Genomic DNA, 27566 nt, shown 5'->3' with positions numbered 1-27566 from the left:
CTAACTCTGAACAACATCCCTTGACTGGTAGACTAATTCTGAACTCCGAACTCTGTCATGGCAAAACCTTGTCTGGTTAAGCCGTGTTCTTCAGAAGGACAGTGGATTTCTCAGCCTGCTAGATTGACAGCATTTTAATACCCATGAACATTACGTTACATGTGGCCCCAGCCAGTGTGACAGTCTTCTACTGTCACAACCAATCTGGGTTAAAAGTCTAAGTAGTTCCAATTACCACTGACCTGCATGTCAATGCATATCTCCTTGTTGACGGCCTCAATCCACTTAAGACGAAAATAATAACAATATTTCAAGGCCCTAAAAGAAAACAAACAAACCTCGAAATACAAACACACACACACACACACACACACACACACACACACACACGCTCACACACGCTCACACACGCACAAGATATGTCCCCAGACACTTTGCTATAAGACTGCCTCGGTTGCATATTCAACAACAAACCATTATGAAAGATGTTTTGTTAACTAAAATACCTGACACATTTTAGAAAACCCCTTTCAGGGTATATTCTACAGTATGTGTAATTTATGTCTTATCTGTAGCCCCTTATTAATATTTCTAATATTGATATATAGTATTTAAAGAAACTCCAAATGTAATACATTTCAACACAATCTCTGACATGATATAGGTCTCTTCTCTTTTTAAGCCCATAACCATGTGTGTGAGGTATATAAAGTAGATTTCAATGTAGATTTGTTTAAGTCTACTTAGAAACACTGTGTGACCCTGATTTAGCCCACTGCAGTAAAAGGTTAAGTGAAATACCAAGAGAGACTTAATAGATACTAAGAAACCCTATGCTGTTCTAAACACGCCAGTAAACTGCATCACCTACACTACATTTAACTCAAACTAAAACAGCTAGTTCCTCTGACACTGCAGCAGTCAGACTGCAGAGCACAGGCTCGTTCCTCAAACGTGTTATATAGGTTAATGGGATTCTCTATGCATAATTCACAAATATTCTGTTCATAAAATATTCTGTTTTCCCACAAAACAATAGATTAGCAGAAAACGAAGCTGCTCTGGAGAAACCTCTACCCAGCGAGATAAAGCACCCATGTAGAGAACATCTGGGGTTCAGGTAGCTAGTTAGGTATACCTTGCTGTATTAAAGGCATGAAGGCCAGGCTTCCTGTGGAGTTGAAGAATACAGTAGCAGAAGGCTGGAATGATGGTCTCCCACTCGAATGAGATGCTAACCCCCCCACCACTATAACACACACACACACGCATGCACACACACACTCCAAATAGATGCTATTGAAGCTTCACCTTATACCTGCCCTCTCTGTCCCCTCACACATGTCCTGCCCATTCCCCCCTCTGCACCCATGCATGTCCTGCCCATTCCCCCCTCTGCACCCACGGATGTCCTGCCCATTTGATGTCTGCATCAGCACATTTGTTTCTCCAGCCGTCCAATCCTCGACACACTAGACTACCTGCACTTTGAAGGTGTCTGATTAAAAATGTTGTTTAAGAGGTTGTGGAGCAGTAAGATGCGAGTTGACGTGAGCCGTCCTGGGGAAGGGACCAGGCGTCTTTCTCCTGTCAGATTCACTCTAAAATGAACCACTATCTCTGTGTGGCTATCCTGAACAAGAACACAGACGCCTGCCCATGGTTCCTTATGGCAACACTGTAAACACTGATGCTGGTCCACCATAGGAAAATAAACATATAACAGACACGAAACTACAGCAGTAGATTGTGAACAGATTCTGAGGAAATAACACACTTTGCATGTTATGTTACAGTGAGTGAGAAAATTCTAATAAATTATACTGTACTGTACCAACCTCTGTATTATACTGTACCAACATCTGTATTATACTGTATCAACATCTGTATTATACTGTACCAACATCTGTATTATACTGTACCAACCTCTGTACTATACTGTATCAACATCTGTATTATACTGTACCAACATCTGTATTATACTGTATCAACATCTGTATTATACTGTATCAACATCTGTATTATACTGTATTATACTGTATCAACATCTGTACTATACTGTACCAATATCTGTATTATACTGTACCAACATCTGTATTTTACTGTATCAATATCTGTATTATACTGTACCAACATCTGTATTATACTGTACCCACATCTGTATTATACTGTATCAACATCTGTATTATACTGTACCAACCTCTGTATTATACTGTACCAACATCTGTATTATACTGTACCAACATCTGTATTATACTGTATCAATGTCTGTATTATACTGTACCAATATCTGTATTATACTGTATCAACGTCTGTACTATACTATACCAACATCTGTATTATACTGTATCAACGTCTGTATTATACTGTACCAACATCTGTATTATACTATACCAACATCTGTATTATACTGTATCAACGTCTGTATTATACTGTACCAACATCTGTATCATACTGTACCAACATCTGTATTATACTGTATCAACGTCTGTATTATACTGTACCAACATCTGTATTATACTGTACCAACCTCGTACTATACTGTATCAACATCTGTATTATCCTGTACCAACCTCTGTATTATACTGTATCAACATCAGTACTATACTATACCAACATCTGTATTATACTGTATCAACATCAGTACTATACTATACCAACATCTGTATTATACTGTACCAACCTCTGTATTATACTGTACCAACATCTGTATTATACTGTAACATCTGTATTATACTGTATCAATATCTGTATTATACTGTACCAACATCTGTACTCTTCTGTACCAACATCTGTGTTATACTGTACCAACATCTGTATTATACTGTACCCACATCTGTATTATACTGTACCAACATCTGTATCATACTGTAACAACATATTGTACTATATTGTACTAACATCTGTATCATACTGTACCAACATCTGTACTATACTGTACCAACATCTGTACTATACTGTACCAACATCTGTATTATACTATACCAACATCTGTATTATACTGTATCAACATCTGTATTATACTGTATCAACATCTGTATTATACTGTATCAATATCTGTAATATACTGTACCAACATCTGTACTACATCTGTACTCTTCTGTACCAACATCTGTGTTATACTGTACCAACATCTGTATTATACTGTACCAACATCTGTATCATACTGTAACAACATATTGTACTATATTGTACTAACATCTGTATCATACTGTACCAACATCTGTACTATACTGTACCAACATCTGTATTATACTATACCAACATCTGTATTATACTGTATCAACATCTGTATTATACTGTATCAACATCTGTATTATACTGTACCAACATCTGTATTATACTGTACCATCTGTGTGTGTCTTTTTTTTCAACTATAATTCACGGGTCCAACAGCACACCTACTTGGCATGATAAGCCTTTCTCTGAGAGTGCTTTCTAATAGGAACAGCACAGCAACACTACTTGAACTCTTAATATATAATTAGCATGAGCTGATGTTTATCGGTTCAACGTCTCTTAGCCTAATGACGCTTCCCATCAAACCATCATTAGGCTTTGAAAAGCGGGGGAAAGTGAAAAGGGGAGAAGGAACTGTGACTTGGCTTAATAGTGGTCATTATCTGGAATTCATCTCAGGTTACATGATCAAAATGCACTGAATCATCATAACTCATAACCACCTGAGAGCCTTCCTTTTTCATTTCAATTACTCATCTGGTGTCAATTAGAACTGCAGACGAGGCTGAGGCTACAAGGGATACTGCTGCGGCGCATGGAAGTGCTTTTAAAGAGGAAATCCAGGATTTAGAGCCAGACAGTTGAACAAATCTCGTGAGGCATTTTTATACATTATCTTTTTCAAGAATCAATGGATATACACTTAGTATACAAAACATTAGGAACACCTGCTCTTTCCATGAGATAGATTGACCAGGTGAATCCAGGTGAAAGCTATGATTCCTTATTGATTTTACTTGTTAAATCAGTGTAGATGAAGGGGAGGAGACAAATTAAAGAAGGATTTTTAAGCCTTGAGACAATTGCGACTGTGTATGTGTGCCATTCAGAGGGTAAATGGGTAAAACAAAATATTTAAGTGTCTGAACGGTGTATGGTAGTAAGTGCCAGGAGCACTGGTTTGTGTCAAGAACTGCAGCGCTGCTGGTTTTTTTTACGTTCAACTGTTTCCCGTGTGTGTCAGGAATGGTCCACCACCAAAAAGACATCAGTCAAAGAGCCTTTTAAAATGTCACTTCTTTGTTATACAAAAAATATGTATGAGCTTTCATGGGAAAGTCCGAAATTATGGCATACTATATTGATTCTGTATACTATGAAGTATTTTCCCTGACATTGATAAATAATTAATCACTTCTAATAGAATGAAACTCAACAATGCATGTCATGTCCTTGGAAGGCCATGGTCTTTGGGTTATTCTGTATTTAGCGCCTCCTTAGCTGCTAAATCTATTGGATTACAGACAGAGTGCCTCTTCATGACACTAAGCATCAAACAACCCCAGAACAAAATAAATCAATATCCTAATTGAAATGAGACCCCTTGATGTTCTCTTGTAGATGATGCTCCACTCATTTATGCTGAGAGATAGAGTCTGTGTTTGGTATCAATGGCATGGGGGCAGGGGGGTAGTGGGATGACATGCCAAATGAAATCTACTAATATGGACTTTGTTGTTTTATTACTGTGGTAACAGATTATTTTGACAGCTCTGTATGTGGGATCAGAATATAATCCAGGTGTAAATCCATGGAGAACACGGTGGCTGATTCTAGCCTGCTGTAGTCTACACCATGTATCACAGTGATTCTGCATCTTATTATGGTCTAGCCTTCGACTCTTTTCACAATATCATGAAACCGGCCCGAACTGGACTGTTCTGGGTCGGATATTTTCTTTTGACACTGTTCTTTCCAGCATTTTTCCAGCAACTCTGGTGAATGCGTAGGCTAGATATTGTAGTGCTGTGTGTGTGTGTGTGTGTGTGGGGGGGGGGTCTGTGTGTGTGTGTGTGGGGGGGGGGGGGGGAGGGGGGTCTGTGTGTGTGTGTGTGGGGGGGGGGGTGTCTGTGTGTGTGTGTGTGGGGGGGGGGTGTCTGTGTGTGTGTGTGGGGGGGGGTCTGTGTGTGTGTGTGGGGGGGGGGGGTCTGTGTGTGTGTGTGTGGGGGGGGGGTCTGTGTGTGTGTGGGGGGGGGTGTCTGTGTGTGTGGGGGGGGGGTGTCTGTGTGTGTGTGTGGGGGGGGGTCTGTGTGTGTGTGTGTGTGGGGGGGGGGGGTCTGTGTGTGTGTGTGTGTGTGTGTGTGTGTGTGTGTGTGTGTGTGTGTGTGTGTGTGTGTGTGTGTGTGTGTGTGTGGGGGGGGGGGGTGTGTGGGGGGGGGGGTGTGTGTGTGTGTGGGGGGGGGGGTCTGTGTGTGTGGGGGGGGGGGTCTGTGTGTGTGTGGGGGGGGGGTGTCTGTGTGTGTGTGTGTGTGTGTGTGTGTGTGTGTGTGTGTGTGTGTGTGTGTGTGTGTGGGGGGGGGGGTCTGTGTGTGTGTGTGGGGGGGGGGGGTCTGTGTGTGTGTGTGTGGGGGGGGGGGTCTGTGTGTGTGTGGGGGGGGGGTGTCTGTGTGTGTGGGGGGGGGTGTCTGTGTGTGTGTGAGGGGGGGGGTCTGTGTGTGTGTGTGGGGGGGGGGGGCTGTGTGTGTGTGTGTGGGGGGGGGGGGTCTGTGTGTGTGTGGGGGGGGGGCGTATGTGGACAGAACAATATCAAAATTCTGCAAAATATTGCGTGTTTGTTATTCTGATTATGCATAAAGATGTAAACCCCGCCGTCATAGTAAATCATTACATTGCCCAGTGACTCCTTCCTTAGAGTTCAAAATAAAATCACCTCATGGCTATCAACCTCTACCATGAAGACAACATCACTACAACATCTCAGACTGATCATTAACATTCCATGTTAACGGAAGCAGAATTATAGTGGATGGATGGGCTGTTCTTAAATGGAAAACCTTCATTAGAGTTCATAAACATTTACCAAAGAGTCACCATAACTAATAACATCCTATTAGTCATTACCTTAGTTAAATTCAATGTTTTATCTCATTAACATCAGAAGATAGTTACTTAGACTGCATGATTTTTCTCGAGCAGAGAGAAGAATAACCTCCATCTGGAGCCATAAGGGAACAGGGCTGCTAGCATGTACACTATGCTGAGACACAGAACAAGACATAAGAGCTAAAAGGAAATGTCTTGATTAACCACTAGGTCAGACATTCTGAGATGAAGCCAGAGTGCTAAAAGGATTCCAGGCTCACGTCCCAAATGGCACCCTATTCCCTACATAGTGCACTTCTTTTGACCAGGTCCATGGGTCAAAAAGTAGTGTGCTATGTAAGGAATAGGGTGCTGTTTGGGAAGAAACCCAGGCTTCTACCTCGGGGAATAGAAGAACTCCTGTCTTAGACCTGAGAATATAGACAATAGGTAATAGACCATAATGAGTTTTGTCATTTTGTGTGGGACCTAACGAGTCTCTGCTGGGCAGGAAAATAGCAGGAAAACCTGCCTTGACAAACTGTGAAGGAACCCTTGTGTTAAGGATCACTGGTGTATTAAGCTTTTTATTTAAGAACAGCTATGTTTCAAATTCATCTTAAAGGAGAAGTTATTTTTACATTCAAATCTCTACATTTGATGTTAACTGCATGTTATAGAAGGGTCCAGCCACCTTTTTTTGTAATTTAACATGTTTTTAAGAAACTTACTCCAAACTGAAAATCACTTCCTCATCCTCATTGTGTAGTATGGGAGCCTGAAAAACATGAACAAAGGTTCCAAACACCCAAGTATGTCATTTCAGAAATGGCAAAGCTCTCAGTACAGTGATGCAGGACTTTAGATGTTGTACACATGAAATTGTGTCATTCCGAACATGAACCGCCATGTTATATTCCCTTTTGAGCAACTCGAGCTGTTCCACTCTCCGTGTAACCTGCCGCTACAGGTAACTGTCAAAATAAAAGAAACACCAACGAGCCACCAGAACAGCTTCAATGCACATTGGCATACATTCTACAAGTGTCTGGAGCTTTCTGTGTGGAAGCATCCCTTGCTTTCAATATACATTGTATCCCCCATTTACTCAAGTGTTTCCTTTATTTTGTCAGTTACCTGTGAAATTGACAGAGACGTATTCGTTCAAGTAGCAACAAAATGGTATATAACGTTGCGGATTAAGTTCGGAATGACACAGTTTCATGTGTACAACGTCTAAAGATCTGCATCACTATACTGAGAGCGTTGCCATTTCTAAAAGGAGGTTTTTAGGTGTTTTTGGAGGTGTTTATGGATGTGTTTTTTCGAGGCCCCCATACTACACAACCATGGTGAGGAAGTGATTTGCTATCAGCGGTAAATTTCTCAAAAACGTGAAATAATACAACATACCATTTACATAAAAATGTAGATTTGGTTGTAAAAATAAATAAATTATACTTAGGGCAGGGATGGGCAACTGACGGCCCTTTTGAAGGCCCTCGGAACAAATTCCATGTAAAAAAAAAAAAAAATATATATATATATATATATATATATATATATATATATATATATATATATATATATATATATATATATACATATATATATTTTTTTTTCTTAGGGACCTTCAAAACTGCTGAAATGTTTTTGTACCCTTCCCCAGACCATGCCTCCACACAATCCTGTCTCGGAGCTCTACGGACAATTCCTTTGACCTCATGGCTTGGTTTTTGCTATGACATGCACAGTCAACTTTGGGACCTTATATAGACAGGTGTGTGCCTTTCCAAATCATGTCCAATCAAAAGAAGAAATACTTATGTAAATTATTATTTTATTTTTTTTACCTGTTTTTGCTTTGTCATTGTGGGGTATTGTGTGTAGATTAATGAGGAAAGAAATATATTTAATACATTTTAGAATAAGGCCGTAACGTAAAACAAAATGTGGAAAAAGAGAAGGGGTCTGAATACTTTCCCAATGCACTGTAAACAATGACAAAGTGAAAACATGTTTTTAGACATTTTTGCAAATGTATTGAAAATGAAATACTGAAATATCTCATTTACATACGTGGTCACACCCCTGTGTCAATACATGTTAGAATCAGCTTTGGCAGTGAATACAGTTGTGAATCTTTCTGGGTAAGTCTCTAGGAGCTTTGCACACCTGGTTGTACAATATTTGCACATTATTATTTTTAATAATCTTGTAGCTCTGTCAAGTTGGTTGTTGATCATTGCTAAACAACCATTTTCAAGTCTTGCCATAGATTTTCAAGCCGATTTAAGTCAAAACTGTAACTAGGCCACTCAGGAACATTCAATGTGGTCTTGGTAAGCAACTCCAGTGTGTGGGCTCACAAGTAGTGCAGCGTTCTAAGGCATTGCATCTCAGTGCTAGAGGCATCACTACAGACCCTGGTTCGATTCCAGGCCGTATCACAACCGGCCGTGATTGGGAGTCCCATAGGGCGGAGCACAATTGGCCCAGCGTCATCCGGGTTTGGCCGGGGTAAGCCGTCATTGTACATAACTATTTGTTCTTAACTGACTTGCCTAGTTATATAAAGGTGTAATAAAATAAAAATATTTGGCCTAGTGTTTCAGGTTATTGTCCTGCTGACAGGTGAATTTGTTTTCCAGTGTCTGTTGGAAAGCAGACTGAACCAGGTTTTCCTCTAGGATTTTGCCAGTGCTTAGCTCTATTGTGTTTCTTCTTATCTTAAAAAAACTCCCTAGTCCTTGTCGATGACAAGCATACTCATAACATGATGTAGCCACCACCATGCTTGAAAATATGAAGAGTGGTGCTCAGTGGTTTGTTGTGTTGGATTTGCCCCAAACATAAAGCTTTGTATTCAGGACATGAAGTCAATTTCTTTGCCAAATCTATTGCAGTTTTACTTTAGTACCTTATTGCAAACAGGATGCTTGTTTTGGAAACTTTTTTGTCTGTACAGGCATACCTTCCCCAGGCGTCGATGACGTGGACGTCACTCAAGGCAGTCCCCCGCAACTCTTTGATTCAGATGGGTGCATTTAATTGTGCAACTGACTAGATATCCCCTTTCCCTTTCTTTTCACTCTGTTGTTAACCTGTTGGGGCTAGGGGGCAGTATTTTCACGGCTGGATAAAAAAACGTACCCGATTTAATCTGGTTACTAATCCTACCCAGTAACTAGAATATGCATATACTTATTATATATGGATAGAAAACACCCTAAAGTTTCTAAAACTGTTTGAATGGTGTCTGTGAGTATAACAGAACTCATTTGGCAGGCAAAACCCTGAGACATTTTCTGACAAGAAGTGGATACCTGATGTGTTGAATTACCTTTAAGCCTATGCCATTGAAACACACAGGGGTTGATTAATGTTTTGGCACTTCCTATTGCTTCCACTAGATGTCACCAGCCTTTACAAAGTGTTTTGAGTCTTTTACTGTGAGATCTGACCGAACAAGAGCCATGGAACGGTGATGGCCGATTAGACTCTGGCGCGCGAGTTCATGTTGGGTACCCTCGTTCCAATACGTTATAAAAGAGAATGCATTCGTCCACCTTGAATATTATTCATGTTCTGGTTAAAAAAGGCCCTAATGATTTATGCTATACAATGTTTGACATGTTTGAACGAACGTAAATATATTTTTTCCCCTCGTTCATGAAGTGAAGTCCGGCGGGCTTAGATCATGTGCTAACAAGACGGAGATTTTTGGACATAAATTATTAGCTTTTTTGAACAAAACTACATTCGTTATGGACCTGTGATACCTGGAAGTGACATCTGATGAAGAGAATCAAAGGTAATGGATTATTTAGATAGTATTTTCGATTTTAGATCTCCCCAACATGGCGGCTAGTCTGTATCGCAACGCGTATTTTTCTGGGCGCAGTGCTCAGATTATTGCAAAGTGTGATTTCCCAGTAAGGTTATTTTTAAATCTGGCAAGTTGATTGCGTTCAAGAGATGTAAATCTATAATTCTTTAAATGACAATATAATATTTTACCAATGTTTTCTAATTTTAATTATTTAATTTGTGGTGCTGACTTGACTGCCGGTTATTGGAGGGAAACGATTTCCTCAACATCAATGCCATAGTAAAACGCTGTTTTTGGATATAAATATGAACTTGATAGAACTAAAAATGCATGCATTGTCTAACATAATGTCCTAGGAGTGTCATCTGATGGAGATTGTAAAAGGTTAGTGCATCATTTTAGCTGGTTTTATGGTTTTGGTGACCCTGTCTTTGAATTGACAAAACATTACACACAGCTATTGTCAATGTACTCTCCTAACATAATCTAACTTTATGCTTTCGCCGTAAAACCTTTTTGAAATCGGACAACGTGGTTAGATTAAGGAGATGTTTATCTTTCAAAGGGTGTAAGATAGTTGTATGTTTGAAAAATTTGAATTTTGACATTTATTTGGTTTCAAATTTGCCGCTCTTGAAATGCACCTGCTGTTGATGGAGTGCACCACGGGGGGGACGCTAGCGTCCCACCTAGCCCATAGAGGTTAATCCATCCACAGTTTTCTCCTATCACACCCATTGAACTCTGTAACTGTTTTAAAGTCACCATTGGCCTCATGGTGAAATCCCTGAGCGGTTTCCTTCCTCTCTGGCAACTTAGTTACAGTAGGAAGGACTCCTGTAGTGACTGGGTGTACTTATAAACAATCAAAAATGTAATTAATAGGCATCACGAGTGGCACAGCAGTCTAAGGCACTGCATCAAAGTGCTTGAGGCATCACTACAGCCTGGGTTCGATCCCAGGTTGTGTTACAGACAGCCGTGACCAGAAGACCCATGAGATGGAGTACAATTGGCCCAGCATTGTCTGGGTTAGAGGAGGGTTTGGCTGGACGGGATTTCCTTGTCCCATCTAGCAACTCCTTGTGGCAGGCCGGGTGCCTGCAAGCTGACCTTGGTCACCAGCTGGACAGTGTTTGGTCGCCAGCTGGATGGTAACCCAGCCGCACATTGGTGCGGCTGGGTTAAGTGAGCAGTGTGTCAAGAAACAGTGCGGCTTGGCAGGGTCGTGTTTTGTAGGATGCATGGCTCTCTCCCGAGTCCGTACGGGAGTTGCAGTGATGGGACAAGACTGTAACTACCAACGATATCACGAAAAAGGGGTAAAAAGTACCAATTTTAATTAATAACTTCACCATCTACCAATAGGTGCCCTTCTTTACAAGGCATTGCAAAACCTTCCCAGTCTTTGTGGTTGCATCATACCTTACAGATAATTGTATGTGTGGGGTACAGAGATGAGGTAGTCATTCAAAAATCATGTTAAACACTATTATTGCACATAGAGTGAGTCCATATAACTTATTATGTGACTTGTTAAGCATATTTTTACTCCTGAACTTGTTTAGGCTTGCCATTACAAAGGGGTTGAATATTTATTGACTCACAACAGTTCAGCTTTTATTTGAATTAATTTGCAAACATTTCTAAAAACATAATTCCACTTTGACATTATGGGGTATTGTGTGTAGGCCAGTGACACAAAATCTCAATTTAATCCATTTTAAATTCAGGTTGTGACACAGCAAAATCAAGTTGTGTGAATACTTTCTGAAGGAACTGTATGTCAGTTATTGATAGTCAGTCAATTAGCCCATGTCAACAACAAAAAAATGAATTGCTAAGTTAGTTTAGCGGTCAGCTATCTAAACTTGTTGTCATGGTCGAATTACCGGTGGAGGGCGCCATTCATTTTCTAAGTCAGTCTCACTCAGATATCATGTTAAAAACTGGTCATATTTTTCTGCAATTTATGGCAAATTGTGTAGAATTGCACAAAATTTCCTGTAAAAAAATAGCACATTTTCCTCTCCACCCCATGTTAAAATGAGTTGAATAGCATGAAATTATTTTTTTTAAATCTAAATCTTCTCTCTGCCCCATGGAAGAATGTGTAGAAGCAAGTTTAAAGCAACAAACTTGTTTTAAACTGCAACATTTTCCGATGTGAAGACCACTAACATGGGGGCTGTATCTTAGCCTGGCCCTGTGACAGTCTCTGAGTCCCCAGGGAGACTGGAGGAAGACTGGGTAGCAGAGAGATGATTCATTTACAGTAGAACTTATGCATATGCATATCGCTCTCAGCCCCTGTTCTTTATTAATGCAGACCAGTAATAATTTATTTATGTGTACTCTGCTTTTCATGGGCTTTAAAAAACGGTTGGTAACAACTTTTCCTATGAAGAGTTTGGGGGTGTGCGGTTAAGAAGATATACAAATTTGCTAAATTTCTCTTTCATGGCTTTGCCTTGTTTCTTTTTCATAGTTCTAAAAGATTCCTTCGTTTTAAAATATAAATCATTTCATTTGATTTATATGTAATGTATATGCTAAATTCTTTCATTACTTTACATAAACTAATTAACTAGTTATGTGCTACTAAAATACATGGATTTCTTATACTGATTCGCCATTAAGGGACTGTCAAAAGTTTAATTAAAAAAGGAGATTCAAATGATTTCATAATGATCAAATATTAATACAGGGGGCATGATCATTTATCACAGCCCTCATATTTCTTCATAATAAGTTCAGTTGTCAAGGAGATTCATCTCCCGTGTCCTCTGCAAGGAGGAGAGTTGACCCTTTTCTGAAACAGCATGAAGATCAAGTGCCAGACCACCGCAGTTACTCTAATATATGTTCACTTTCATGTTGGATCATTTCTCTATTAGCCCAATCAGTGATGTAGTGGTAAAGAAAAAGGTAGGTAAACGCTAATCACAGTTTGCAGTGAATAAAGTAACTGTCCCTATATTTTCTGTGTTGAAGGGATGGCATGTTTTACGTGATGGCGTTTACCCTCCACTACACCAATGATAGCTAGGGGAAAACAGTCAGTTGAGCTTTGCCAATAGGCTTTTTTTTCAATTTGATTTGTGAGCTTGTCAAGCATGGTTTGTTTAGCTGTCACTGAATCCTGTCACCCTATAAAAAGGTTTACATCCTAACACTGACGCTGCTACTGGAAAAACAATAAAGCCAACTACATTAAAATAAAACATATTATACATGCATTATAGAGTATATTGTCTAACAAAAGGTAATACTGTTAATGATGTATTGGTAGTCATTGTGTTTTTATACACCCTTAGGCTTCCACGGCGAAGATATTCATGCACTTTGTTGTAACATGCGACTCAGAATTCAATTACATACAGTACATATCAAGAAAGGAAACATCTTGCAGTTATACCTCCTGAATGTATTCAATCTCCTTCATGCACACATATTTGGATATGATTTGATCCTCATTGCAGAGCACTTCAGTATGCGACTCAGTGTCACATGACAGAGTGTAGAGTTACAGCAAAGTGATATCGCTGAACGGACAGGAACCTGATACACTGGCTCTCTGGTTTCCCTCTGGCTAGCAGGTCTGAAAGCACAGCGCACTTTTACTTTACCGTGCACCTTTCAGGTATGGGGGTGGGGGTGTGTTTCTGGTGATTGGACAAGGGGGTCTAAATTTAGCCCTCACATAGCATGTGGAGTGTTACTGCAGCAGGACACTAGTGAGATAGCATCAGTTGTCAGGAAACAAGGATCTGTTCTGTTATTGTACTACAGGATGATACAAATCTGGCCGTTAATTATTTATACAGGCCCAGGTTAATTTCAGGATAAAAAAGGGGCTTAGTTGGTGGGTGTGGCAGGGGGCATGGCAGCACGGCTGAATTTTAGAGACAACTTTAGTGGTGTAAAGAAATATTTGCATTTTTAATACAATTTCCTTCAATTCAACAAATTTCTTCATGGAACTTTGAGAAATGTTTGCAGCTTTAAAGCAAATTTCCTGCAATTCTACACATTTTGCCATGGGGCTGAGAGAAAATGTTTCAGTTTTAAAGCAAATTTCTTGCAATTGGTCATATTCTGCCATAGAATTCAAAGAAAATGTTCTAGTTTTAAAGCAAATTTCCTTCAATTCTATGCATTTCGCAATGGCTAATGCTGTGTCATTTTGCTCAAACATAATAACAAAATCAATAATGCTAGATTCATTATTTTTTTTCTTTTCAGCTCTCATTGACTGTCTAGCTTTTATTTTGGTGATTTTTGGTCCTCAAATATTATATTATAGGGTGTCCAATCAAAAACGCATTTCTTGACCAACGAGTAAAATAATAGGGCTGGGAATTGCCATGGACCACATGATACGATACAATCACAAATCAAATAAAATTGTATTGGTCGCATACACATAGAGTATTTAGCCAATGTTATTGCCGGTGTAGCAAAATGCATGTGTTCCTAGCTCCTACAGTGCAGTAATATCTAACAACACACAACAATACACACAAATATAAAATAATAATAATGGAAATAAGAAATGTAGAATTACTAGAACAAGCAATATTGGTGGAGTATAAATATATATACAGGTATATACAGTATATACAGTGCATTCAGAAAGTATTCAGACCCTTTGACCCTTTTCCACATTTTGTTACGTTACAGCCTTATTCTAAAATGGATTCATTAGTTCCCCCCCCCCCCCCCCCCCCCCCATCAATCTACACACAATACCTCATAATGACAAAGCAAAAACAGGTTTTTAGACATTTTTGCAAATGTATCACATTTACATAAGTATTCAGACCCTTTACTCAGTACTTTGTTGAAGCACCTTTGGCAGTAATTACATCCTTGAGACTTATTGGGTATGATGCTACAAGCTTGGCACACCTGTATTTGGGGAGTTTCTCCCATTCTTCTCTGCAGATCCTCTCAAGCTCTGCTAGGTTGGATGGGGAGCTTCGCTGCACAGCTATTTTCAGGCCTCTCCAGAGATGTTCGATCGGGTTCAAGTCTGGGCTCTGGCTGGGCCACTCAAGGACATTCAGAGACTTGTCCCGAAGCCATTCCTGTGTTGTCTTGGCTGTGTGCTTAGGGTCGTTGTCCTGTTGGAAGATGAACCTTTGCCACAGTCTGAGGTCCTGAGCGCTCTGGAGCAGGTTTTCATCAATGATCTCGCTGTACTTTGCTCCGTTCATCTTTCCCTCTTTCCTGTCTAGTCTCCCAGTCCCTGCCACTAAAAAACATCTCCACAGCATGATGCTGCCACCACCATGCTTCACCATAGGGATGGTGCCAGGTTTCTTCCAGACGTGACGCATGGCATTCAGGCCAAAGAGTTCAATCTTTGTTTCATCAGACCAGAGAATGTTTTCTCTCATAGTCTGAGTCCTTTAAGTGACTTTTGGCAAACTCAAAGCGGCTATCATGTCCCTTTTACTGAGGAGTGGCTTCCGTCTGGCCACTCTACCATAAAGGCCTGATTGGTGGAGTGCTGCAGAGATGGTTGTCCATCTGGAAGGTTCTCCCATCTGCACAGAGGAACTCTGGAGCTCTGTCAAATTATGTCCAATCAATTGAATTTACCACTGGTAGAGTCCAATGAAGTTGTATAAACATCTCAAGGATGATCAATGAAAACAGGAAACAACTGAGCTCGATTTCGAGTCTCGTAGCAAAGGGTCTGAATACTTATGTAAATATATATATATATATTTTTTTTACTGTTTTCGTTGTCATTATGAGTTATTGTGTGTAGATTGATGAGGGAAAACATGTCTTTAATCAATTTCAGAATAAGGCTGGAATGTAACAACATGTGGAAAATGGGAAGAGGTCTGAATACTTTCCGAATGCACTGTATACATATGAAATAGGTAAAACAGTATGTAAACATTATTAAAGTGACCAGTCTTCCATTATTAAAGTGACCAGCATTCCATTATTAAAGTGACCATTGTTCTATGTCTATGTACATAGGACAACAGCCTCTAAGGTGCAGGGTTGAATAACCAGGTGGTAGCTAGTGGCAGTGACTAAGTTCAGGGCAGGGTACTGGGTGGAGGCCGGCTAGTGATGGCTATTTAACAGTCTAATTGCCTTGAGATAGCTGTTTTTCAGTCTCTTGGTCCCTGCTTTGATGCACCTGTACTGACCACCTCACCTTCTGGATGATAGCAGGGTGAACAGTCCATGGCTGAGGTCACCCCTTTCCGGCTACCCGGATAAAGCACTAAATAAACTTCAGTTAGTGCTAAATACGGCTGCTAGAATCCTGACTAGAACCCAAAAATGTGATCATATTACCCCAGTGCTAGCCTCCCTACACTGGCTTCCTGTTAAGGCAAGGGCTGATTTCAAGGTTTTACTGCTAACCTACAAAGAATTACATTGGGCTTGCTCCTACCTATCTTTCCGATTTGGTCCTGCCGTACATACCTACACGTACGCTACAGTCACAAGACGCGGGCCTCCTAATTGTTCCTAGAATTTCTAAGCAAACAGCTGGAGGCAGGGCTTTCTCCTATAGAGCTCCATTTTTATGGAATAGTCTGCCTACCCATGTGAAAGACGCAGACTCAGTCTCAACCTTTAAGTCTTTACTGAAGACATATCTCTTCAGTAGGTCCTATGATTAAGTGTAGTCTGGCCCAGGGGTGTGAAGGTGAACGGAAAGGCTGGAGCAACAAACCGCCCTTGCTGTCTCTGCCTGGCCGGTTTCCCCTCTTTCCACTGGGATTCTCTGCCTCTACCCCTATTACGAGGGCTGAGTCACTGGCTTGCTGGTGCTCTTCCATGCCATCCCTAGGAGGGGTGCGTCACTTGAGTGGGTTGAGTCACTGACGTGGTCTTCCTGTCTGGGTTGGCGCCCCCCCTTGGGCTGTGCCGTGGCGGAGATCTTTGTGGGCTATACTCGGCCTTGTCCTGGGATGGTATGTTGGTGGTTGGAGATATCCCTCCAGTGGTGTGGAGGCTGTGCTTTGGCAAAGTGGGTGGGGTTATATCCTACCTTTTTGGCCCTGTCCGGGGGTTTCATCGGATGGGGCCACAGTGTCTCCTGACCCCTCCTGTCTCAGCCTCCAGTATTTATGCTGCAGTAGTTTATGTGTCGGGGGGTTAGGGTCAGTCTGTCACATCTGGAGTATTTCTCTTGTCTTTTCCGGTGTCCTGTGTGAATTTAAATATGCTCTCTCTAATTCTCTCTTTCTCTCTTTCTTTCTTTCTCTCTCTCGGAGGACCTGAGCCCTAGGACCATGCCTCAGGACTACCTGGCTTGATGACTCCTTGCTGTCCCCAGTTCACCTGGCTGTGCTGCTGCTTCAGTTCCAACTGTTCTACCTGCAGCTATGGAACCCTGACTTGTTCACCGGACGTGCTACCTGTCCCAGACCTGCTGTCCCAGACCTGCTGTAACCCTGACCTATTCATTGGACGTGCTACCTGTCCCAGACCTGCTGTTTTCAACTCTCTAGAGACAGCAGGAGCGGTAGAGATACTCTCAGAGATCGGCTATGAAAAAGCCAACTGACACTTACTCTTGTGTTACTGACTTGTTGCACCCTCGACAACTACTATGATTATTATTATTTGACCATGCTGGTCATTTATGAACATTTGAACATCTAGGCCATGTGCTGTTTTAATCTCCACCCGGCACAACCAGAAGAGGACTGGCCACCCCTCATAGCCTGGTTCCTCTCTAGGTTTCTTCCTAGGTTTTGGTCTTTCTAGGGAGTTTTTCCTAGCCACCGTGCTTCTACACCTGCATTGCTTGCTGTTTGAGGTTTTAGGCTGGGTTTCTGTACAGCACTTTGAGATATCAGCTGATGTAAGAAGGGCTATATAAATAAAATTGATTTGATTTGATTTGATTTGATGATCTTCTTGGCCTTCCTTTTATTAATTTTTTTTTTTTTTACATTTAAGTCATTTATGTCCTGCCTTTTATGCTCTCTTTAAGGCAAGCAACACTGAAGCATGCACGAGAGCACCAGCTGTTCTAAATGATTGCGTGATAACGCTCTTGGTTGTTGATGTGAACAAAACCTTTAAACAGGTCAACATTCACAAAGCCGCTGGGCCAGACGGATTACCAGGACGTGTACTCAAAGCATGTGCGGACCAACTGTCAAGTGTCTTCACTGACATTTTCAACCTCTCCCTGACCGAGTCTGTAATACCTACATGTTTCAAGCAGACCACCATAGTCCCTGTGCCCAAGGAAGCGAAGGTAACCTAGCTAAATGATTATTGCCCCGTGGCACTCACGTCAGTAGCCATTAACTGCTTTGAAAGGCTGGTCATGGCTCACATCAACAGCATCCTCCCGGACACCCTAGGCCTACTCCAATTCACATACCGCCCCAATAGATCCACAGGTGACGCAATCTCAATCGCACTCCACAATGCCCTTTCTCACCTGGACAAAAGGAACACCTATGTGAGAATGCTGTTCATTGACTACAGCTCAGCGTTCAACACCATAGTGCCCACAAAGTTCATCACTAAGCTAAGGACTCTGGGACTAACCACCTCCCTCTGCAACTGGATCCTGGATTTCCTGACGGGCCGCCCCCAGGTGGTAAGAGTAGACAACAACACGTCTGCCATGCATATCCTTAACACTGGGGCCCCTCAGGGATGTGTACTTAGTCCACTCCTGTATTCCCTGTTCACCCACGACTGCGTGGCCAAACACGACTCCAAAACCATAATTAAGTTTGCTGACGACACAACAGTGGTAGGCCTGATCATCCGTGGATCTATTGGGGTTGTATGCAAATTACATTGGAACAAGGGTGTTGGATAAGGTGGAGGTGATATTATCCATATTAACGAGCCTCTCAAAGCACTTCATGATGACAGAAGTGAGTGCTACAGGGCGATAGTCATTTAGTTCTGTTACCTTCGCTTTCTTGGGTACAAGAACAATAGTGGACATCTTGAAGCAAGTGAGGACAGCAGACTGGGATAGGGAGAGATTGATTATGTCCGTAAACACTCCAGCCAGCTGGTCTGCGCATGCTCTGAGGACGCGGCTAGGGTTGCCGTCTGGGCCAGCAGCCTTGCGAGGGTTAACACACTTAAATGTCTTACTCATGTCGGCCACGGAGAACGCAAGCTCACAGTCCTCGGGAGCGGCTCGCGTCGGTGGCACTGTTTTATCCTCAAAGCAGACAAAGAAGGTGTCTAGCTTGTCTGGGAGCAAGGCACCAGTGTCCTCAACATGGCTGGTTTTCCATTTGTAATCTGTGATTGTCTAGAGTGTGACTTATTGTGATTTGATGTTCCAAATAAGTGCTAAACAAAAGTGCATAAAATTACATAAAAAACCCTCCCTATTTAAAAAGAAGATGAAGAACAAGTTGTGAAGGAAAAATACTGGAGTTTTGGTGCAAGTACAGGCAAATATTTTGATATTGTCAAAACGATAAGATATGATATATCATCAAAAAGAATATCCTGATATGTAACTATCATTTTTTTTATTGTGTAGACACTCCTCTAAGAAAACAAATGCTCCAAACGTACTGTCTCTTTCATTATCCAGTCAAAGGTTCTTTCAGTTCTTACCCTTGTAGGATGGCCAAAATTAGGGTGACTAAATCAATGGAGTCCAGATAAAAAAAAGTGGTGAAAAATCTGGAAAAAGGCATTGCGTCAGCTAGGCTGGATGCTGTGCGAGAATTAAGGCCAACTGACAGGCTCACTGTTGAACTTTTCATATTTTATTTCGAAACCGGAGGACATAAAACAATATAGAGGTAAGATAAATATCAATTTTGAGACATGACATGTAGTATTTTCATATTTTAGTGTATACTTTTCATATTAATGCGAAGATTTTTTGAAGATATATCAAAAACAAGAGTATCTCTGTGAAATATCAATGGAGACTTGAGCACACCACAAGCGTTTTATTTTCAAAGCCTTTTACATTTAATTCAGTCCATGCTAATTTTGCAAACAACCATCACAACACGTAAAATCCTCAAAAGTTACTGCCGAGAAAGCGGCGCCGTGCTTGTTATCGGATGTATTAGATTACGAAATCTGACTTTTTTATATAATGTTAATGATATGATAAAGAAAGATCCCGCTGAACGATTCAGAACATGAAGAATCATATTTGTCTCGGTAAACTGTATTTTAGAAGGTAAGGAAGTGAAATTTCATCACCAAAGCATGTTTTCACCCACTCTGGGCAGACTCCAAATCCCTGAGTTCTATCGTTATGACTATACACTCTCTGCTTCAAGTGCTCCATTTCAGTTTAGTTACAAAACACTTGAGCAAGACCTTTTCAGCGTTTACACCAGTCATGGTTGTTATGGTGGCATACCCTCAGAAGATGAATGTTAATTTAAAAAAATAATGATGGGCTGTGAACTGCAACTACAACTAATACATCAAGGGAAAGGTTCAAAGTACTCACACCAGAGTGTCCTAGACATACAGCAAGGGAATTGTTCAAGGTATTCACACCAGAGTGTCCTAGACATACAGCAAGGGAAAGGTTCAAGGTATTCACACCAGAGTGTCCTAGACATACAGCAAGGGAAAGGTTCAAGGTATTCACACCAGAGTGTCCTAGACATACAGCAAGGGAAAGGTTCAAGGTATTCACACCAGAGTGTCATAGACATACAGCAAGGGAAAGGTTCAAGGTATTCACACCAGAGTGTCATAGACATACAGCAAGGGAAAGGTTCAAGGTGCTCACACCAGAGTGTCCTAGAATTGAAATCATCAATTATTTTTCAAGACATTGAGAATCATTCAGTGCTCTCAAAATGTAACCCCAGCAAATGTGAAAATGAAAAGAGAAAAAAGGAGAGAGGGAGAGAAAGAGGGAGAGAAAGAGGGAGAGAAAGAGGGAGAGAGCAAGCGATAGGAATGAAGGGAGAGAGAGAGAGAAAGAGAGAAAGAGAGAGGGGGGGCTGGTCAGGCAGCTGGTCTGACTGTGCTAAAGGGGCAGCCAGGCTGATGGATTACAGTAGCTCTCTCCTGGGTAAACCGATACTGCCATCCCTCCTCCCTTCCATCCCTCAATCTCTCCATCCCCTCCTCCTAACAACGTCTCAGCCTTTGGATCGCCATTGCAATGTATCTAACATGCAGCTGAGCCACTTAATCTGAGAGGTTCAGAAGTGGATTTTGAAGGGATCCTTCTCAAAAGATCTTTTCTAATCAAATCTGATATCATTTTCACTAAGATAACCTGTCTACCGATACCAATCTTGTCTCCAAGCCCAGAAATAATGCAGGAAAACAGACAATCCAGCAGCAACATCGATTCAGTCGACATTAATTGCCGGGAAGCAGGCCGTATTGTTTTCATATACATATTTCCTTTGTCATATTTCCTCTGTCATTGCCTTCAGTAGCTCCAGCCACAGAGTGCAGCAACCTTTGTCCAGGTCTACTGTGTGGTTGTCCAGGTCAAAGCCCCTATTCATAAAGTGTCTCAGGGTAAGAGTGCTGCTCTATGATCAGGTCCCCTCTGACCATGAAATCATATTCATTATTATCTTAAAAGGCTGAACTGATCCTAATCACCACCCCTACTCTGAGATGCTTTATGAACACAGGCCCAGACCGTTTAAGTTCTGACCTTGGGGGCAGTCTGAGCCAGAGCTGGGAAAAGGAGCTGCTCTTCAGACCACAGCGCAACAACTGTTCCACTCATGAATGGAGTATTTCGCCCTTATGATGATGACTGTACCAGCAATAGAGGTACCATACAATAATGTTCTGTATAATTCTGTGGTACTGGCCGTTTCAACCACCTTAGTGTTAAAAGGTCACAGAGTAGGATAAGCATTCTGTATACTCCTCTCAGTAAATAAGTCATGTGAAATAGGATGGACGGAAGGCATGAAGGCACCAGACTAAATTAACCTTTTAGCACAGCAGCATTAAGCTGATTCCCTGCTATCACGTTCAGCCATAAAGTCCTCTGTGAACCTCCTTGTCTACCGCCCTGTAATACCACAGTCCTTTATCTTGTCTACCACCCTGTAATACCACAGTCCTTTATCTTGTCTACCACCCTGTAATACAACAGTTCTTTACCTTGTCTATCGCCCTGTAACACCACAGTCCTTTACCTTGTCTATCGCCCTGTAATACCACAGTCCTGTTAACTGTGTACTTTGCTTTTTCCTGGGTGTGTCTGAAATGGCACCTTATTCCCTATATTGTGCACTACAGTTGACCAGGACTGGGCTCTGCTATATGAGGAATAGGGTGGACTTCGGGACACAGACAGCCCCTGTCTGAACTACTAAACTCTCTACAGGCTCAGCCTCTCGTCTCGCAAACAGCAGACAGGCTGACCAGGTTTTAAAAACAAGGTTAGGAAAACCTGAACAGAGCCGTCCTGTATCCCCCCCCAACCCCCCTTCCTGTACTATTCACAGTCATTAAATCGATTGTCTGTGCATAGCTTCGCTCTGAGCCCTGTGCTGCAGGAGAGGAGTGATAGTGTCAGTCTGCTGATTTCTCCTCTCGCTGAGTCACCCGGCGCGCCGCGCTGCTGAGCCAACCACTTACCGGATCCACAGGAAGCACTTCAAACCTGGGCTTTATGAAAGGGGAGACAGAGGGAGAGAACCTGGGGTTTAGAGAAGGAGAACTACGGGAGAACTGGGCAGGTGACAAGATCAACAAGGAGAATCAGAGAGAAAAAAAGCGGGGGGGAAATAACATGTCTTTGTGGCTGCCTGGGTTATTATGCTGGGCTGAAACTAGAGTAGAGGCAGAGGGTAGCCTTGTCCCCATTTACACTGAATAGCCTGAGGCCACCATATACACTGAGTAGCCTGGCAGACTGAGGCCACCATATACACTGAGTAGCCTGGCAGACTGAGGTCACCATATACACTGAGTAGCCTGGCAGACTGAGGTCACCATATACACTGAATAGCCTGGCAGACTGAGGTCACCATATACACTGAATAGCCTAGCAGGCTGAGGTCACCATATACACTGAGTAGCCTGGCAGACTGAGGTCACCATATACACTGAATAGCCTGGCAGGCTGAGGTCACCATATACACTGAGTAGCCTGGCAGACTGAGGTCACCATATACACTGAATAGCCTAGCAGGCTGAGGTCACCATATACACAGAGTAGCCTCGCAGACTGAGGTCACCATATACACTGAATAGCCTGGCAGGCTGAGGTCACCATATACACTGAGTAGCCTGGCAGACTGAGGTCACCATATACACTGAATAGCCTGGCAGACTGAGGTCACCATTTACACTGAATAGCCTGGCAGACTGAGGTCACCATATACACGGAATAGCCTGGCAGGCTGAGGTCACCATTTACACTGAATAGCCTGGCAGGCTGAGGTCACTAGTTACATATAATCTGGCAGGCTGAGGTCACCAGTTACACTGTATAGCCTGGCAGTACTGAGGTCACCATTTACACTGAATAGCCTGGCAGGCTGAGGTCACTAGTTACATATAATCTGGCAGGCTGAGGTCACCAGTTACACTGAATAGCCTGGCAGGCTGAGGTCACTAGTTACATATAATCTGGCAGGCTGAGGTCACCATTTACACTGTATAGCCTGGCAGGCTGAGGTCACTAGTTACATATAATCTGGCAGGCTGAGGTCACCATTTACACTGTATAGCCTGGCAGGCTGAGGTCACTAGTTACATATAATCTGGCAGGCTGAGGTCACCATTTACACTGTATAGCCTGGCAGGCTGAGGTCACCAGTTACACTGAATAGCCTGGAGTCGGAGGCGAGGCTTTGGTGCAATTAATCATTTTTAAATGGAGCTTTACAAGTAGACTTGTTCCATGTCTTTATTTAAGATCTTACATTACAGTGTTTCATTTGGTGGGCAGATCTCTGTTCTCTGGTTTATCCATGCAGGCCAAGGAGGCGGTGTGTAATCAAGTAGCGGTATGTAATGTTGGAGAGTAATGACTGGGTGAAACTGAACCGGCACATGAGCCTAGATTAAGGGAATGAATGAGAGTTCATCGAGTTGTTCTGGTTCCCCACCAATCTCATTATCGACCACACACACTCTGGGAGGGGGGGAATGCTGCACACACGCTCACACGCACACACTCCACAAACACACACACACATGCTGGAGGGGATGACACTTGCTCCGCAGTAAGGCTGCTGCAACACTACACTGACATTTCTGTAAGCTCAAAGTACAAAGTAACAACAGAATCAAACAGAGGTATGTGGCAAGGTGGTATTTGAAAGAAAAGGAGTGTTTCAAAAAAACAGAAAGAGGCATATGAGGAACAATGTAGGTATAACTAATCATGTATTATCAGGTATCCGATCTCTGTGCTTTCCTCTGTCCAGTAATATTGACTTCCATTCTCTCTAACTCTTTTTCAGATTGCAGCTAATGCTGTACACACACACACACACACACACACACACACACACACACACACACACACACACACACACACACACACACACACCATCTCTCTTGAGCAGGTGACTTACATTGTGTGGTCTATGAGGTTCAGGACTGGGTATATTTGAGACCTTTTTTTGTGTGTGTGTGTCCCTATATGTCCATTTTTACTTAGCAGCCTCAGTCTCCACTTCACTGTAAGCACTTAAACACTTTTAAGTGAATTTATTCCAGCATATGTTATCACTATGACATGCCCATAACTAATCTGATTTAGCAGTGTAATACTTTAAATCACTTTAAAACACACAACAGCTCATTCTCATGCAGAAGCTAAAGCCCCTCTAGATAAACGTTATGGTGATTTGTGCATAGGCATCTGGGCATGCCATCCTCTTGGTTTCCTTTTTTATCTACAGCCATCCAGCACACACACACACACACACACACACACACACACATGCACGCAAGCACACACACACACACGCACACACACACAAAGACACACACACACACCACTATGCACCAGAATACCCAGGCCAGGTGAGTACAGTCCAGACTCCCGGCTGCAGGCAGAGCCGACTATCCAGGCTGTCATAATTATGAAATTATGCCTGGATTCCTTTAGCTGTTGTCGCTACCCTACTCTCTACATAATGCACTGCATTTGACCAGGGCCCATAAGGCACTATATGGGGAATAGGGTGCCATTTGGGACACCCAAGGGAGGGCAGGGCCAGGTAGAGCTAATGGACTACTCCCGGACACAGTGGGCAGTCAGCACACACTCACACTCACACACACAAACACAGTGGGGCTGTCGACACACACTCACACACACAAACACAGTGGGGCTGTCGACACACACTCACACACACAAACACAGTGGGGCTGTCGACACACACTCACACACACAAACACAGTGGGGCTGTCGACACACACTCACACACACAAACACAGTGGGGCTGTCGACACACACTCACACACACAAACACAGTGGGGCTGCCGACTCAGCAAAAAGCACCGCCGCTGGCTCTCTCTCCTTGACACACCATTTTTAGGACAATCTTTCCCAGGGCACAGAGAGGAGAGCAGCAGACAGACCGGGTGTCACCAGCTCCTAGGGGCTGATTTAGAGTTACTATAAAGGTTTGGGAAACCTTGGCCCATCCCATTTTAAGAGTTTTCAGATTGTTTTGACTCAGTCAGAGGGACTCTAGATCTTTATATCACCATGTGTGTGTGTGTGTGTGTGTGTGTGTGTGTGTGTGTGTGTGTGTGTGTGTGAGAGTGTGTGTGTGTGTGTGTGTGTGTGTGTGTGTGTGTGTGTGTGTGTGTGTGTGTGTGTGTGTGTGTGTGTGTGTGTGTGTGTGTGTGTTAGTGGACCAGATCTGTCCTACCTGTCAGTGCAACGTACAGAGGAGGTGCAGACACACACACACACACACGGATTGACACAGAGGAAATTGAAGAGTTAGTATAAACCTGTAAACCTGTTTCAGCTCTGTGTTGTCCTCCTCTGTTACTTCAGTCTACAGTCTAGGACATATCAGAGAGGAGACTTCTACAAATTCATAGCTTTATATCAATCACAAATACTGCTCCTGATAATTAGCATTGGGTGAGGTACACCATCACTTCCCCTGTCCTTGTTATATGTTCTCTCAACTTTAACGCACACACACACACACACACACACACACACACACACACACCACACACACACACACACACACACACACACACACACACACACACACACACACACACACACACACACACACACACACACACACACACTCTGACAATATGAATTGACATTATGATCAATTTAAGAGCTGTGTGGTGGAAACTGATGACAGAATCACACAGTGTGAATGAGAGAGCCACAGCACACAGTGACTGTGAGCTTTTTCACAGAAACAATCCTCATGCCTTGTCGCTTAAGGTTCCATGAAAACCCTAGGTGTGAATGCATGGCTTAGCAACAAACAAATGTAAATTCCCACTAGATGGAAGCTTATAGCGAAAGGACACACATACAATTACACATACAGTACCTATTATAAGTATCCTGCCCTGGATTTCTTCACATTTTATTATGGATTTAATTGTCATGTTTTGTCAACGATCTACACAAATTGTGCAATTTTTGACCATTATTCTTTTCAAAATTCTTCAAGCTCTGTCAAGGTGTTGGGGATCATGGTAAAACAGCGATTTTCAAATCTTGTCATAGATTTTCAAGCATATTTAAGTCAAAACTGTAACTTGGCCACTAAGGAACATTCACTATCTTCTTGGTGAACAACTCCAGTGTAGATTGGCTTTGTGTGGTAGGTTATTGCCCTGCTGAAATGTAAATTCCTCTCCGTGTGTCATATTCGTTGAAAGGGACAGACCAAGGCGCAGCGTGTAGAGTGCTCATCTTAATTTATTATAGGAGAACACGTAAACAGAAAAAATACAACGACTAACAGTTCCGTAAGGTACAAAGACTATAACGGAAAACAACCACCCACAAACCCAAAGGAAAAAACAGGCTGCCTAAGTATGGCTTCCAATCAGAGACAACAAAAGAGACCTGCCTCTGATTGGAAACCATACTCGGCCACACATAGAAAATGAACATAGAAAATGAAAACTAGAACAAATCCCCATGAAACAAACCAACCCCAAAACACACAAAAACAACACCCCCTGCCACGCCCTGACCATACTACAATGACAAATGACCCCTTTTACTGGTCAGGACGTGACAGTACCCCCCCCCCCCCCCCCCCCCGAAGGTGCAGACCCCGACTGCACCTCAAAACAAAACCCCCCACAAAAACAACCCCAAACCTAAAGAGAGGGAAGGGAGGGTGGCCACCGTCAACGACGGTTCCTGTGCTACACCCCCCCTTCGCCAATCCTCCCACTACGGAGGTGGCTCTGGCTCTGGGCGTAGCTCCCGTTCTGAAGACTCTGGGCTGCAGACCACCGCTGAAGGCTCTGGGCTGCAGACCACCTCTGAAGGCTCTGGGCTGCAGACCACCGCTGAAGGCTCTGGGCTGCAGACCAACGCTGGAGGCTCTGGGTTGCAGACCACCGCTGGAGGCTCGGGGCTGATGGGCGTCGCTGGAGGCCCCGGGCTGAGGAGCGTCGGGCTGAGGATCCGGGCTGAGGAGCGTCGCTGGAGGCTCCGGGCTGGGGAGCGTCGCTGGAGGCTCCGGGCTGAGGGTCGTCGCTGGAGGCCCCGGGCTGAGGAGCGTCG

The 27566-nt window shown here is 42.7% G+C and overlaps 1 protein-coding gene across 2 annotated transcripts in view; it reads right to left on the bottom strand.

Annotated features, from left to right (window-relative positions):
- LOC106570219 (KH domain-containing, RNA-binding, signal transduction-associated protein 3) overlaps positions 1 to 27566 on the bottom strand; it is a 152438-nt gene that overhangs the window by 89493 nt on the left and 35379 nt on the right. The window lies entirely within an intron of this gene.

The sequence above is a fragment of the Salmo salar genome, chromosome 14, assembly GCF_965601325.2.
Source record: "Salmo salar chromosome 14, fSalSal1, whole genome shotgun sequence".
Lineage (NCBI taxonomy): Eukaryota > Metazoa > Chordata > Actinopteri > Salmoniformes > Salmonidae > Salmo > Salmo salar.
The sequence above is the reverse complement of the archived record's forward strand: the minus strand, read 5'-3'. Positions and strand labels throughout refer to the sequence as shown.